Source organism: Hemiscyllium ocellatum, unplaced genomic scaffold (genome assembly GCF_020745735.1).
Source record: "Hemiscyllium ocellatum isolate sHemOce1 unplaced genomic scaffold, sHemOce1.pat.X.cur. scaffold_103_pat_ctg1, whole genome shotgun sequence".
Taxonomy (NCBI): domain Eukaryota; kingdom Metazoa; phylum Chordata; class Chondrichthyes; order Orectolobiformes; family Hemiscylliidae; genus Hemiscyllium; species Hemiscyllium ocellatum.
Genome location: NW_026867652.1, coordinates 2,605,095 through 2,618,896, shown reverse-complemented (window position 1 = coordinate 2,618,896; position 13,802 = coordinate 2,605,095).

Here is a 13,802-nt window from a genome sequence, read left to right as displayed (position 1 = left end):
CAGGTGAGCGGCCTCTCCGCAGTGTGACTGTGTCGGTGAGTGTCCCACTGGGAGGGGTAAGTGAATTCCTTATTCTGATTGAGCTCGTCCTCCTGTTTCTCTCATTTGTTATTGACAATCTCATTCCCTTCGCACCAGAACCTGTTCCAGAGAGGGTTCCAGATCCGGCAGAATGGTCAGCTGCAGCTGGTCACCTGACCGGTCACTGGTCCTGAAAGGTTCACTCTCCACAGATGCTGCTAGTCCTACTGAATTTTTCCAGCAATTTCTGTTTTTATTTCTGATTTCCCAGCATTTGCAGATGTTTAGTTTTCCAATACTGATCTTGTCTGTTGCAGAAGAGTTTATTGATGAAATTAAAGGGTTTCAAAAATTGTACGTTAGGTCACACATCAGCTGTGATCATCATGAATGGCAGAGCAAAGTCAAGGGGCTAAATGGCCTCCTCCTGTTCCAATGAAAGTTATCCATCGCCAGCTTGTGGTAACATTTCCCCTCATTGCTCACTTCACCTCCATGTCTAACACACTGTTACTGACTCAACAAACCTCGTGTGTTTGAACTAAACCTGCTAATGTTCAGTGGCTCCCTCTCCTGCCTCCTGGGTTTAACTCTCAAAGTGGAGTGCTGTCTCATATTACTGCAGGAATGCCGACAAGGATTAATCCTGGAGTCTGTATCCGCTGGGATCCACACTCACCGTTTATTTCCTTCTTCCTCTTTCATTCTGTCAATTGAACTCTCGGTTTCAATCCAATCTCCTGCCATGCTCTTCAACATGTCCATGTGGGTGGACTAGAGGCAGCTGGGATTTAATGAAGGGAAGTGGGGATTAGGCGGAAGCACGAGGAGAGGTGATAGCAAAGACAGTTCTCATTGTAACAGCAGAGTTTCTCCATGACCTAGTGAGTGGTGAGGCATCTGAGTTTGTGTGGGGAGACAGATTCAATCAGGGATTTGGTGAGACACTCAGACATTGACCTGTCCATCTGATTGTTAACTCAGACAGGTAGTAAGAAAGATGCACATTTAGATCGCACCTTTGATGATCTGGGGCAATGCAACATGCTTCCAACCCAATGATTTCAACCTCAAATCTCTGAAAACACAGACACAAAGCTTCCTACTTGTACCAGGTTTTCTCTGAGCCTCCTCTTTCCTTGAGAAAAGCGTTTTGAGCTGTTCAGCCTTTCCTGGTGATTATAACCGTTATGTTCCTGTAAGAGTGGTGACTGAACCTTTTATTTTCCTCTTCCTTGTGAGTGATGAAAGTAGCAAAAACAGTTCCTGACCTGTGAGGGGTTTCGGTTGGAGTATTTATATTTGCAAATTCATTCCCACCCTCACATTCAGTGTGAAATTCATGTAAAACTGAAGGGAAGGAGTGAGTGAGCACCCACAGAACCATAAAGGAAGCACATGTATCTGAGTTGAATAACCTACTCTAAGATCAAACTAACCAACACGCTTTTCATTTACTATCAGCCATGTGTCTATCCAAGAGTCGCTCTAGTCGCTGATGGATCTGAATCTACTATCACCACTGGCAGTGCATTCCACGCACCCACCACTATCTATAAAGAAACTATCTCTAGCATCACTCTTAAAAATGTGACTTTTGCTCATTTGAATGATCTGTGTAATCCCAGCCTTATAAATTGAGAAAAACCTAATTACTTTTCCCTGCAACAATTCCTGTTCATTCTTGCAGATAGCACAGTCAAGCAGCAAGATTAAATTTATCATTATTCGTAAGTATGCTAATAGAAGTTTGAAAATCTATATGTTGCTAATATATAATAATTTTTCATTACATTCCATAGAACATAGAACAGTACAGCACAGTACAGGCCCTTTGGCCACGATGTTGTTCCGACCTTTTATCCTACTCTAAGATCAAACAAACCAACATGCCCTTCATTTACCATCATCCATGTGCCTATCCAAGAGTCGCTGATGGATCTGAATCTACTATCACCACTGGCAGGGCATTCCACACACCCACCACTATCTATAAAGAAACTATCTCTGACATCTCCCCACAACTTCCCCTATTCACCTTAAAATTATGCCACTTTGTGGGGAAAACTCTTTCATTATCCATTCTATCTATGTCTCTCATCATCTTATCAAAATCTATCAAGCAAACTCTCACCCTCTTTCACTGCAATGACCGAAGCCCCAGCTCCCTCAACCTTTTTTTCATAAGACGTGCCTTCTAGTTCAGGCAGCATCTTGGTAAATCTCATCTGCACCTTTTCTAAAGCTTCCTCATTCTATGTATAATGAGGTGATCAGAACTGAACACAATATTCCAAGTGTAGTCTCACCAGGGATCCATAGAGCTGCAGCATAACCTCGTGTCTCTTAAACTCAATTTTCCCGAGAATGAAAGCCAACATAGCATATACCGTCTCAATAAACCTATCACCTTGGATGTCAGCCATGAGGGATGTATGGACGTGCACCCCACGATCCCTCTGTTCCTCCACATTGTCATGGATCCTGCATTTAATCCGAAAATATGCACTCAAATTTGAAATTCCAAAATGAATAACATCACACTTTCCCAGGTTGAACTCCATCTGACACTTCTCAGCCCAGCTCTGCCAATGTCCTCTAGCAACCTACAAAAGCCCTCCACACTATCAACAACTCCACCAACCCTCGTGTCATTGGCAAACTTCCTAACCCACCCTTCTACTTCCTCATCCAAGTCATTTATAAAAATCACAGAAAGCAGAGGTCCCAGAACTGATCCCTTCAGAATACTACTGGTCACCGTGCTCCAAGCTGAAAACTATCCATGTAATCTCATCCTGTCTTCTATGGGCCATCCAATTTATTTTCTAACTAGGCAGGTTTCCCTGTATCCCATGCCTCATTAGTTTCTAAATGAGCCTACTATGGGGAACCTAATCAAGCACTTTGCTAAAATCCAAATACACCACATCCACTACTCTGTCCTCACCAATGTGTTTGTCACATCCTCAAATAATTCAATAAGTTTTGTGAGGCATAACCTGCCGCTCACAAAGCCATGCTGACCATCACTAATCAATCTATGCTTTTCCAAATAATCATAAATCCTGTGTCTCAGAATCTTCTCCAATAATTTGTCCACAACTGATGTAAGACTGACTCATCGATGATTCCCAGGATTATCTCAATTGCCTTTCTTGAATAAGGAAATAATGTTTGCCACTCTCCAATCATCTGGTATGACTCCAGTGGACAGTGAGGATGCAAAGATCATTGCCAAAACACAGTAATCACTTGCCTCCCTTGCCATAACAACCTAAGTTATATCCTTTCTGGCCCAGGGGACATCTATCCCTGTGATTTTTCAATATGCTCAGCACATTCTCCGCCTTAGCATCGACCTGTTCGACCATATCAGCCTGTTTCACGCTGTCCTCACAGGAACAAGGTCCCACTCACTCGTGAATACTGAAGCCAAGTACTCATTAAGAACCTCCCCTACCCCCTCTGACTCCTGGCACAAGTTTGCTTCACTATATGGGGTATAAATGTGGAATTATATCTAAGCACTGAATTAATGTAAAGATATTGCAGCGTACAGTCACTCGATTACTTTGAATATTGAACGGTATTTTAACTGAGAAAACACAGTTGAATTGATTTGATTATTTTTCATTTCACGCTAACATTTATTGCATTTCGAAGCACAATAAGAGCTTTCTTTTTACATATATACATAACTTATTAAAATTCATCACATGTTTATGTACAGAAAATAGAATTAACATCTGCTTGTTCCTTTCTTTATCGATGAGTGTTCATTTTGAATTTGTGGAAGTTGTATATTCTTGAAAGGAAGGGAAATTGCTTTTTTAAATCAAAGTACAATGATCATGCAGTTTTATCAATCTGTCTTTCAAAGAATTGTCATGAGATTGCTGTTTATTTAAGACCACCATTGTATTGTTATTGTAAAATATTGTTTAATTTCCAGTCCATTACACACAGAAACTATCTAATTAATTCCCATTCGAATACTGCAATAAACAGCTGATTAGTTTTGATTTGAATAACCACATTAAACATAATATTGCAGTCCTGCCCGTCCTGGGTGGGAACATTATGAAAGGAGCTTGTGGAGCTGTGGCAGTGTCTATATTACTGGACTCGAGGGAAGGTTTCAAATCATACCTTCACCAGAAATATATCAAGAGCTGCTCTGAATGGTGATTAGAGAGAACCTAAGCACAGAGTGAACTGCTTTTCAATACAACATTAGATCTGCTTTTATCTATTACATCAATAATCACAAAATCTGATACTTATTTGTGTCAGGTTACCAAGAAATATTGTTGGAAACTTCACTTTAGTCACTTTGCTTTTACAAAAGACTTACATCTGTCCCTGTTTTCTCTAACTGAAAGAAATCTGAAGAGGATTTTCACTTTTACGAAAAAAAAGGGAGATGTTTCCCATATAAATTAATGCTTCTTCGATTTGCCCCTTTTCAGCTTCTGTAAGGTTTCATAATAACGCTCTACTTTCGGATAGTGGGGATACCTGTATCTAATTCTGTTGCTTATAAGTTCCTGGAGAATATTTGAAAATATTGCAGAATTAAAGATAACGATGTCTAAGTAATGTGATCGATCTTTTTTTGTTCCAAAGAGGCAAGTCCAAACAATTGAGACACATTAAATATTATTCTCTCGTGCTATAAATTTGAAATAATGTTGATATCTTCTTCAGGAAACTAACAAGTGCTACCACCAATTACATGTCAGTCAGCTGGTTACCTACTTATTAACTAAATGTTGTGATTCATCTAAATATTGCTCTGTCCTTTTATCAAAGTGAACTTGTATTTGTTCGGTTTATGAATTGTCAGAAACTTGTTTTTATTCTTCCATTCACCTGTTCATTTTGACCGATAGATTGAAATGTTTTGAAAATATTGGGGTTTGTTCATTTAAAAATAAGGTTTGCACGTCTCTCACATATCTCATTTCTTGCATTATGATTCAAGAATGTTTCCTGGTGGAATTCGAGTAAATTCCAAACATTTGTTGACTTCAAATAAAATCTGTAACACCCAGTTATCAATCCGTTGTTAATGTTTCAGCTGGTTACATTGACATTGATTAGGTACTCATTCAGAGAGATCAATTAACAATTATAAACTATTTGCAGGACTATTGAATTGAAAGAGAGATACAGACGGGCAAACATTTTTTTGGAAGGAATTGCTTTTTCATTTGAATGTGTAAACTGTTCAAGAATTCTATATTGCCTTCCATTGGTTTTCTTGTCGAGAATGCAGATTTAAAGTTCACGTGAATTTTAATGTGTTCTGTATTTTGAGATTTGTATCAGATTTAAGAAGAAAAGGAGGAACAATTAACATGAAAACTTCAGTGAATAGAAAGCAAAGTAAATTAAATTGACAAAGGCAACTTTTAGTATAATCTCTGAATATTCAGTCAAATTTTTCTAATGTCAAGAGTGTGGTGCCAGAAAGGTGCAGCAGGCCAGGCAGCATTCGAGGAGAAGCAGAATCAACGTTTTGGGCATAAGCACTTCATCAGGAATATTTTCTGATTATGGCCTAAAGCCCAAAGTGTCGATCCTTCTGCTCTTTGGATGTGCCTGCCCTTGTCCAATGCCACACTCTTGGCTCTGATCTTCAGCTTCAGCTTTCCTCACTTTCTCCAAATATGTTTAACGAACATGAACTGAAAAGGTTAGCATCAGCACTTGAACAAGACCAAGTTAACACATTTTTTGCAATATTTATAGAGAAAACCTGTGTGAGAACATGCAAAAAATCAGATCGAACAACACTCTTGCCGTTAGAACCCTTGGCCATTCATAATAAAGAATAACCATGCTTTGAACATCCAGTATGGTGTATAACTGCTGAACTGAAATACCAGAGGGACAACGATTGCATTTATTGGAGGGAATGATAACCAGATCCTAACTGTGATAGTGGTGATTAATCTCAGAAACAATAAGATATTTACTGTGATTATTCCACTGAACAGTAATTAGATGGTCATGAAGATCTTTGTGTGGCTTCATGTGCAGTGTTTTGTTTGAACATTGATTTCAGTAACATTGAGATATTTTACAAGATTAACAATTGACTGTTAAAGATAAGTGTTAAAGGCAACTTTTTTAAAAATGTCAGTTTTGTTTAGTGAAACACAATTCTAATTATACGGAATCCCTACTATGTAGAAATAGGCCATTTGGCCCAACAAGTCTACACTGACGTTCCAAAGAACAATCCACTCAGCACCATTCTGCTCACAGATTATTGGACATTTACCCCTGAGTAATGCTCCTAACCTACACATCCCTGAACAGAACGTGCAGTTTAGCATGGCCAATTTACCTAAGCTGCACATCTTTGGATTGTGGGAGAAAACCAGAACATGCAAACTCCACACAAACATGTGACTGAGGATGGAATCAAACACATTTGCATAACACTGTAAGACACGAGTGCTAACCACTGATCCTCTGTTCTCAATGCCCAACCCCATGCAAGAAGTGAAATGAGTAAGAGATGTGCAAAACAAAAAATAAAAATCTCTGACAAATCACAAATGAACAATAATTAGAAAATTAATATGATCAAAAGACACAACAATATTCAGGTGAATTGCATTGTTTAATTACAAATTTAGGAATGAGCGAACTAATGAATAACGAGAAGTAACATTTGTTTATTTCACTGATAAAGAAATTGACTTGCTTTTCACCTTTGTAACACTGCAGAATAGCAATTTATGTGCCTGAAATGTTTTAATTAAGCTCTTTCTCATAAAAGAAATCAGTACAATCACATCGACTTCTTCATCTTTGAGACTCAAACATTATCACATACTTTCCAGGAATTTAGATCCAGCAAAATTAGTTAATTTGGTTGCTTGGGAACTCGAAGAGAATAAACAGCAGATTCTATGAATTAGTCGTTCAATGTGATTATTCAGCTGAAGACAACATCCCTTCTTTGCAAAAATGCTCAACTTCGAAAAATTCAAAATGCATTGTCATTGTTTAATGAAACAATACAGAGATGTTAACTCTTTTTCATTTGACTTAACAAAACTCAAAAATTTTACATGATTTTGTTGCATGAAAGATACCTAAATCTTATTGTGATTAGAAGTACAATAAATGTTTGCATCGAAGTGAAATATCTTTAAATGAATTCAACTATGTTTCCGTGGGTAAAATAAGAATTAATATTAACAATGATTGAGAGATTGTACACTACAATATATTCAGTTATTTATGTAAAGAGCTGTAATTCCACATTTACATCAAATACTGGATTGAATGATTATTAGGTATGAGCAACAACTGAATTATAAAATTCGATCAATGAATTTAGAAATAATGAGAAATCTCATTTTGCTATGTGAGTGAGGAATATGTGCAAACAAACAGGAATTATTGCAGTGAAAAGTAATTGCAGGTCTGTGAATTTAAAGTCTGTGATTATGGAGTTCATTCAAATAAGCAAACATCAGACATTCACAATTAATGTTGGATGCGAAGTCCTTGGATCCATTGTGGGATACTTGACCTGAAAATAAAGTTTCATATTGCAGTGTTGGTACTCGGAAACAATTGGTTAAATTAAAATGTAAATCTCACTTTATTTGTTCAAAAGACTTTCTTAAATAATTGTGCAATTATTATCATGACAATGACTTGATAATGTTGTTATATGAGCAATAAAATGATTCAATATTTCAAAAACACTTTGCTGTTATGTTGATTGAATATTTATTAAAAGTGGTAAATTGTGGAATACAATATAGTAACTAGCTTTATGAATTGAAGAAAAAATGAGCCATTCAGTGGTTATAGAACTTTTTTTTCTTTACTAAATATAGGTAACACAATAAGTATGAATTTCTATCAAATGGTTTCCACATAGAGACATGTTATTTTAATTCAGACAATTAATATTATGATCGGATTTCAGGCATTTGTGTCAAAATTTGAAAGAAAGTTAATAGATAATGAAAGTGAGCATGAAAGTGAACAAATGATGCAGACATTTGGTACATAAAGGAATTATAATAATTGTGTCATTATTGTACATTGATGAATAATGTTGGAATAGAAAAGACATAAAGAATCAAGGTGTTCAAAGCAGTCCTTTTCTTACAATTAACTGAAACCAAGAATCATTTTGTATAGCGCGTGATTTGGAAAAAAAACGTCATTTAAAGTGTTATATAAACTGAAAACGAATTCCATTTTGCAAAAATGGAGACTTTCCCAAATTCAAAGTTTAGGTCTGCTGAATTATACAACAAAAATTGTTGTAATTTGAAATATCTATTGCACACAAATGTAAAATAAGTAAACTTAAAGATTTTTAGAATGACAAAACGTTTGTTGTTTGCATGATTGTATTACAGTCAATATCTGTGATAAAGTAGAAGCATTGTTTTAAACAACATAAATCATCTTTAACTCCTGAACTGAAATAGAAGATATCAATTGCACTTGTTGCATGGAATAGTAAATAAATGCTTACTGTTGTCATTGGTTTCAGGAGCAATAAGGTACTTACTCAGGTTATTCTACTGAACAATAATCAGATGGTGATGGAAGTCTTTGTGTAGCTCTATGTGTACTGTTTAGCGTGAACATTGGTTTCAATAAAATTGAGATATTTTCATGAATTAGGAACAGATTGATAATTGGATGCGAATGATCTGATTCAAAATCTGACAGTTTTTTATATTTACTACGATTGCTGAGTGAAACGTTCTTAAACCATCATGCAATCAATGGGATAAGTGAGAGTTGGCAAATCCAACTTTCAAATGAACACAACCTGATATTTTCACACCATTTCAATGTCACATTCAATATAAATAAATGACTGGAAATCTAAAATCAAATCTCACACAATTCATAAACTGACAAGTAATTTAAAAAATGATAAATAATATCATGTGACATTTGTTTATTTTACTCAAGAATTAATTGATCTTTTCTCATATTTATAGCACTGGAACATAAAATTCTATGTGTCGTTTTAATTAAGATCTACAGAACAAGAGAAAATTAATGACTATCATGATTTTGTATATTTCAGCTTTATGACTGCAACATTCTCAAATATTTTCCGAAGACTGTTGATTGAGTGGAATTAGATACATCTTGCTATTAGTGACCAGAATATAGTATATAGCAGATACTGTGATTTTTGGAATGAACGATGATATCTCCTTATAATCTACTGATATTGTGATTGGATATACAGTAAATGTCAGCATCGAAGTAAATTATAATCAAATCAATTCAAAAATGTTTCGAAGTTTAAAATAAATACAATATTCACAATGATTGAGAGATTGTACATTGCAATGTCCTTGCAGTATTTATTGTACGGAAGCATAATTCCACATTTATACCCCTTACTGGATTGCATAACTATTATATATAAGATATATTAGCAACAAAGGGATTTTAAAAATCATATTCGTGAATTTGAGAATAATGAGATATCTCATCTTGATATTAGACTGAGTAATATATAGAAATGAAGAATAATATTGCAGGGAAACATAACTGGAGCTCTCTGAATTTCAAAGGCTGATGTAATTGTAATCTTTCAAATGAGCAAAAATCAGATATTTACAAAGACGTTTGCAAGGGATATTATTGGTCGTTTTGTATTTGGATTGGCCTGAACAAATAGGTATTAATATGACAGCATTGACAATAAGAAATAATGAAAGAAATTTTAAAAAACACTACAAAGTCTAAGTTAAATTGCTGTGTAATTATTGTAATTGATAAATGCCTTTGTAATTCTGACAGATAAATTAACTTAATATTTTGAAAGCACTTTGCTCTGATGTTGATTGGATATTCATTAAGGGTAAGAAACTGAAAATTAAAGCATAAAACTTAGCTGGATGGTGTGAAAAAAATCATTCAGCAACAATTGAAAAAAAAAACAGATTTTGTTCAAAAATGCAGGCAATGCAAGAGTTATATGCTTTCTTGAAGACTCATGTTAATTTTGTTCATATAATTTTTATCACAAAAAAGATTTCAATATTTATTTCAGAATTAAGAGGAAAAGTTTTAGGCCATGAAAATGACTATTATTGTGAACAAACTGTAGCGTCAATGACATTTGGTATGGAAAGGAATTCGCATAATTGTGTGATTATTATTCACTGCCAACTAACATGGAAGGAAAAGGGGAATTGTCAACATTTCCAAACATTTTTTTCTTGTAATGAAACGAAAGTAAAAATCATTTTGGAGGGCACATAGTTTGAAAAAAAGAAATAGTCACATCACTTGACATTTGAGCGGAAGACTCGTTCCCGTTTCCTCCATTGTAGTCTTCACAATAATTTAAAACTTATTGTTGGTTGAACTAAAGAACAAATGGATATAATCAAATTGTTTTCTTGTACTCCAAAAAAGCAAATGCAAAGCAATTTTATCATGAAAATTAATCATTTCACACACAATAAATGTTTGTATTGAATTGAAATGTCATCAAAGCTGTAGAAGTGTTTCCCCCTGACAGGGAATGAGGACTCAGGAGGGAGGCTGAGCTCAGGCATGTGGAAGATGTTTACTCATGTAGCAACCAGTTAATGCAGGGGTCATCCCCCGAGGCCAATCTCGGAAGGGAGATCCATGACACACTGTAACATGTACAGTAAAAATCAGCATTTTTATGGACTTTCTGCATCACAATGGCCAATGCACTCCCTCTGGCCTCTCAGTTTGCCTTATCAGTTGGGACATTTTGAATTCTGCTATTCATTATACTTTATTTTAACAAAGTCAATTACTTCTCATATTGTTCACTGTCCTATTTATATATGTACAAAGAAATGCAAAAGACAGTTAGTATTAACTTACTTGCTATAAGATTAGTAATATGACTTGTGTTACAATGTTCGTTACATTGTGTGAAATTATCCAGCTACTCTTACTGCCAGGACTATATAATTAATGGGCAGTCAACATCATACCTTGAAGTTAATTCCTAAAACTAGCTAACTGTACATCTAAGTCTAAATGCTTTTCTATAATGTTTTTTTATACACATTGGTTACATGTATCTAATTATGTTACAAATTACCCCTATGATTCTCAGGAATCTGTAATTAGAACCTTTGTTTAATATTCTTAGTAACTTTAAAATAATAACTATTTCTGACAAACGAACTCTTCTAACGAAATCTCATATAGCTGCCCGTCATATGTAAAAATGAACAGCATTTGTTGGAGTGTAATGGGCGGCACGGTGGCACAGTGGTGAGCACTGCTGCCTTACAGCACCAGAGACCCGGCTTCACTTCCCCCCTCAGGCGACTGACTCTGTGGAATTTTGCACATTCTCCCTGCGTCTGCGTGGATTTCCTCCCACAGTCCAAAAATGTGCAGATTAGGTGAATGGGCTATGCTAAATTGCCCGCAGTGTTAGGGGCAGTGGTAAACGTAGGGGAATGGGTCTGGGTGTATTGTGTTTCGGCCGGTCGGTATGGACTTGTTGGGCCGAAGAGCCTTTTCCCACACCGTAAGTAATCTAAACTCAAAAAATATCAAACGCCATTTAATATGTAAGGCCGAATATTAATCCAATGATTTCTGTGAACATTCAAATTAGAGGGAAGAGATATTACCTGTGATTGTTGGATGGGGAATCATTAGTTAGTTTGTGTTTGTGTTGACCTGGAATGAGAGAACTATTATTCCTTTTTAATATTGACTCTAAGAAATAATGGATTAAATTAAAATGTGAATTAGACGATGTTTGTTACAAAACCTAAACTGAATTACTGTGTGATCTTTGGAATGACAACGAATTGATAAATAATTTTGGAACCTTTGCAAAGTAAATGATTCAATATTGCCAAACGGCTTTGCTCTGATGTTGATTAGGTATTTCTTAATCTGTCAGCTGAGAACACAAATTCTGGCATGATGATATGACAAGACATTAGACATTCAGTGAACGTTGATCAGAAATGGTTTGTCATTCAAAATTCTCAGATCTTCAAGATTTCTATACTTGGTTTCTTAGCTTTTCTTCTGGAGAAATATAATATATAAGAAGAACAAATACTGCATTGTATTTAATTTATGCAATTTTTCTTATCATCAATATTTGGACATATGAGTCAGAATTCTAAAGAAAATAAGTCAATAAGGAAGATTTATTTTCACAGAAACATACAGTCAACAGCATTTATCAAGGTATTTGTTTCAATATTGTCTCTGAATAAACAGATAAATACGTTTAATGGGGATCTGTTGACAATGTAATGAACCACAATTACATTTTTATCATAATGTTTGGATTGGAAATTTATCAGAAAAAGATTCCTATATTCAGGACTTGCTTCATCTCGATACATGTTAAACGTAGTATCCTCAGTCATCAGAAATAAGGTGTCATCATGGGTCTAGGAAATATGTAGTGTGTAAATTATAATAAGGTTTCTCTTCCATATGTTTGGATCTAGTGAGACTGTGATGCTTCTTGTGATTATTCATCCGGAGAACAATAAGGCACGTACAAAATGTTTCTCACCGAACAGTAATTAGGTGGTCCTGAAGACCATTACGAGTAGTTTGATTTTAATAATGTTAAGGTGATTTCCATGATATGGGAAATGTTTCTCAACATTTTACCAAAATTTTGGATTCTAAGCATTCAATGGGTTTTGTGCAAACACCCTTCACTTGTCGTCATTTTCAAGCGAGGTGTATAACGCTCAGGCATTGGCTGCAAGTCATGGTGCCAGGAAGTCTGCTTAAAACTCTTCAAAGTATAACTCTCGGGCTGGTTGTGATTGGATCTCTCGAACCTTTGTGACCTCTCTGGCCGGGATTTCCACAGTTTTCTGGAGCTGATTATTTTGTCTAATGCTTGATTTAGTTTGGCTTTTTCGGCTCCAATTTCTCCAGCTTTAGGAATATTTAGAATGTTCAATTATGGGCGACAGGTCACTTGACCTTAGTGGACAGGTAAAATATGGTTCCCTTATTGTTTTAATAACGAATTGAGAATGAATCTTTGCATATTAATAAATAAAAGTTTTAATTTTTTCAGTGGTTTACAATGACATTGATTAGATACTCATTAAGACAGATCAACTGACAATTGTAAGCTATTTGCAGGATTGTTGAATTGAAAAAGGATACAGATGTGCAGAGATTTTTTTGGAAGGCATTACTTTTTCATTCAAATATCTCGGATGTTCAAGACGTCTATGTAGCTGTTCATTGGTTCTCTTGTCCAGATGCTAATTTATAATTCATATCGCTTTTATTGTGCCTGGACTTTTGAGATTTGTCTCAAAGTTAAGAAGAAAACGAGGAGCAATTAAGATGAGAAGTTGAGTGAAAAGAAAGCACAGTAAATTTAAATTAAAGAGTGTGAGAAACAAAGCTCACTCACCTCAATAATTTCAGTCCAAGACAAGATCTGAAGCAATCACGATGTTTATTAGACGCTTGCAAGCGTGGTGCCTGGAATAAGGCACACAGAGTTTAGCAAATACATATCTTATATAGGATTCACTACTCCAAACCTGGAGCCCATTATTATTGTTTCTCTCTTGCCTAATCCGGCATGTGCATAACAATTTACAAGTTTTACTTGGCCATTTCACCACATCCTGCTGTGGCCGATTGTTCGGTATATCCTCCATCACCTCTATCTAAATCCCCCATTTGTCACATTTCCTCGCTTTCCCCAACCATATTGATCATTATGACCTTTTAATTGGGGTTTGTTTTTGTGT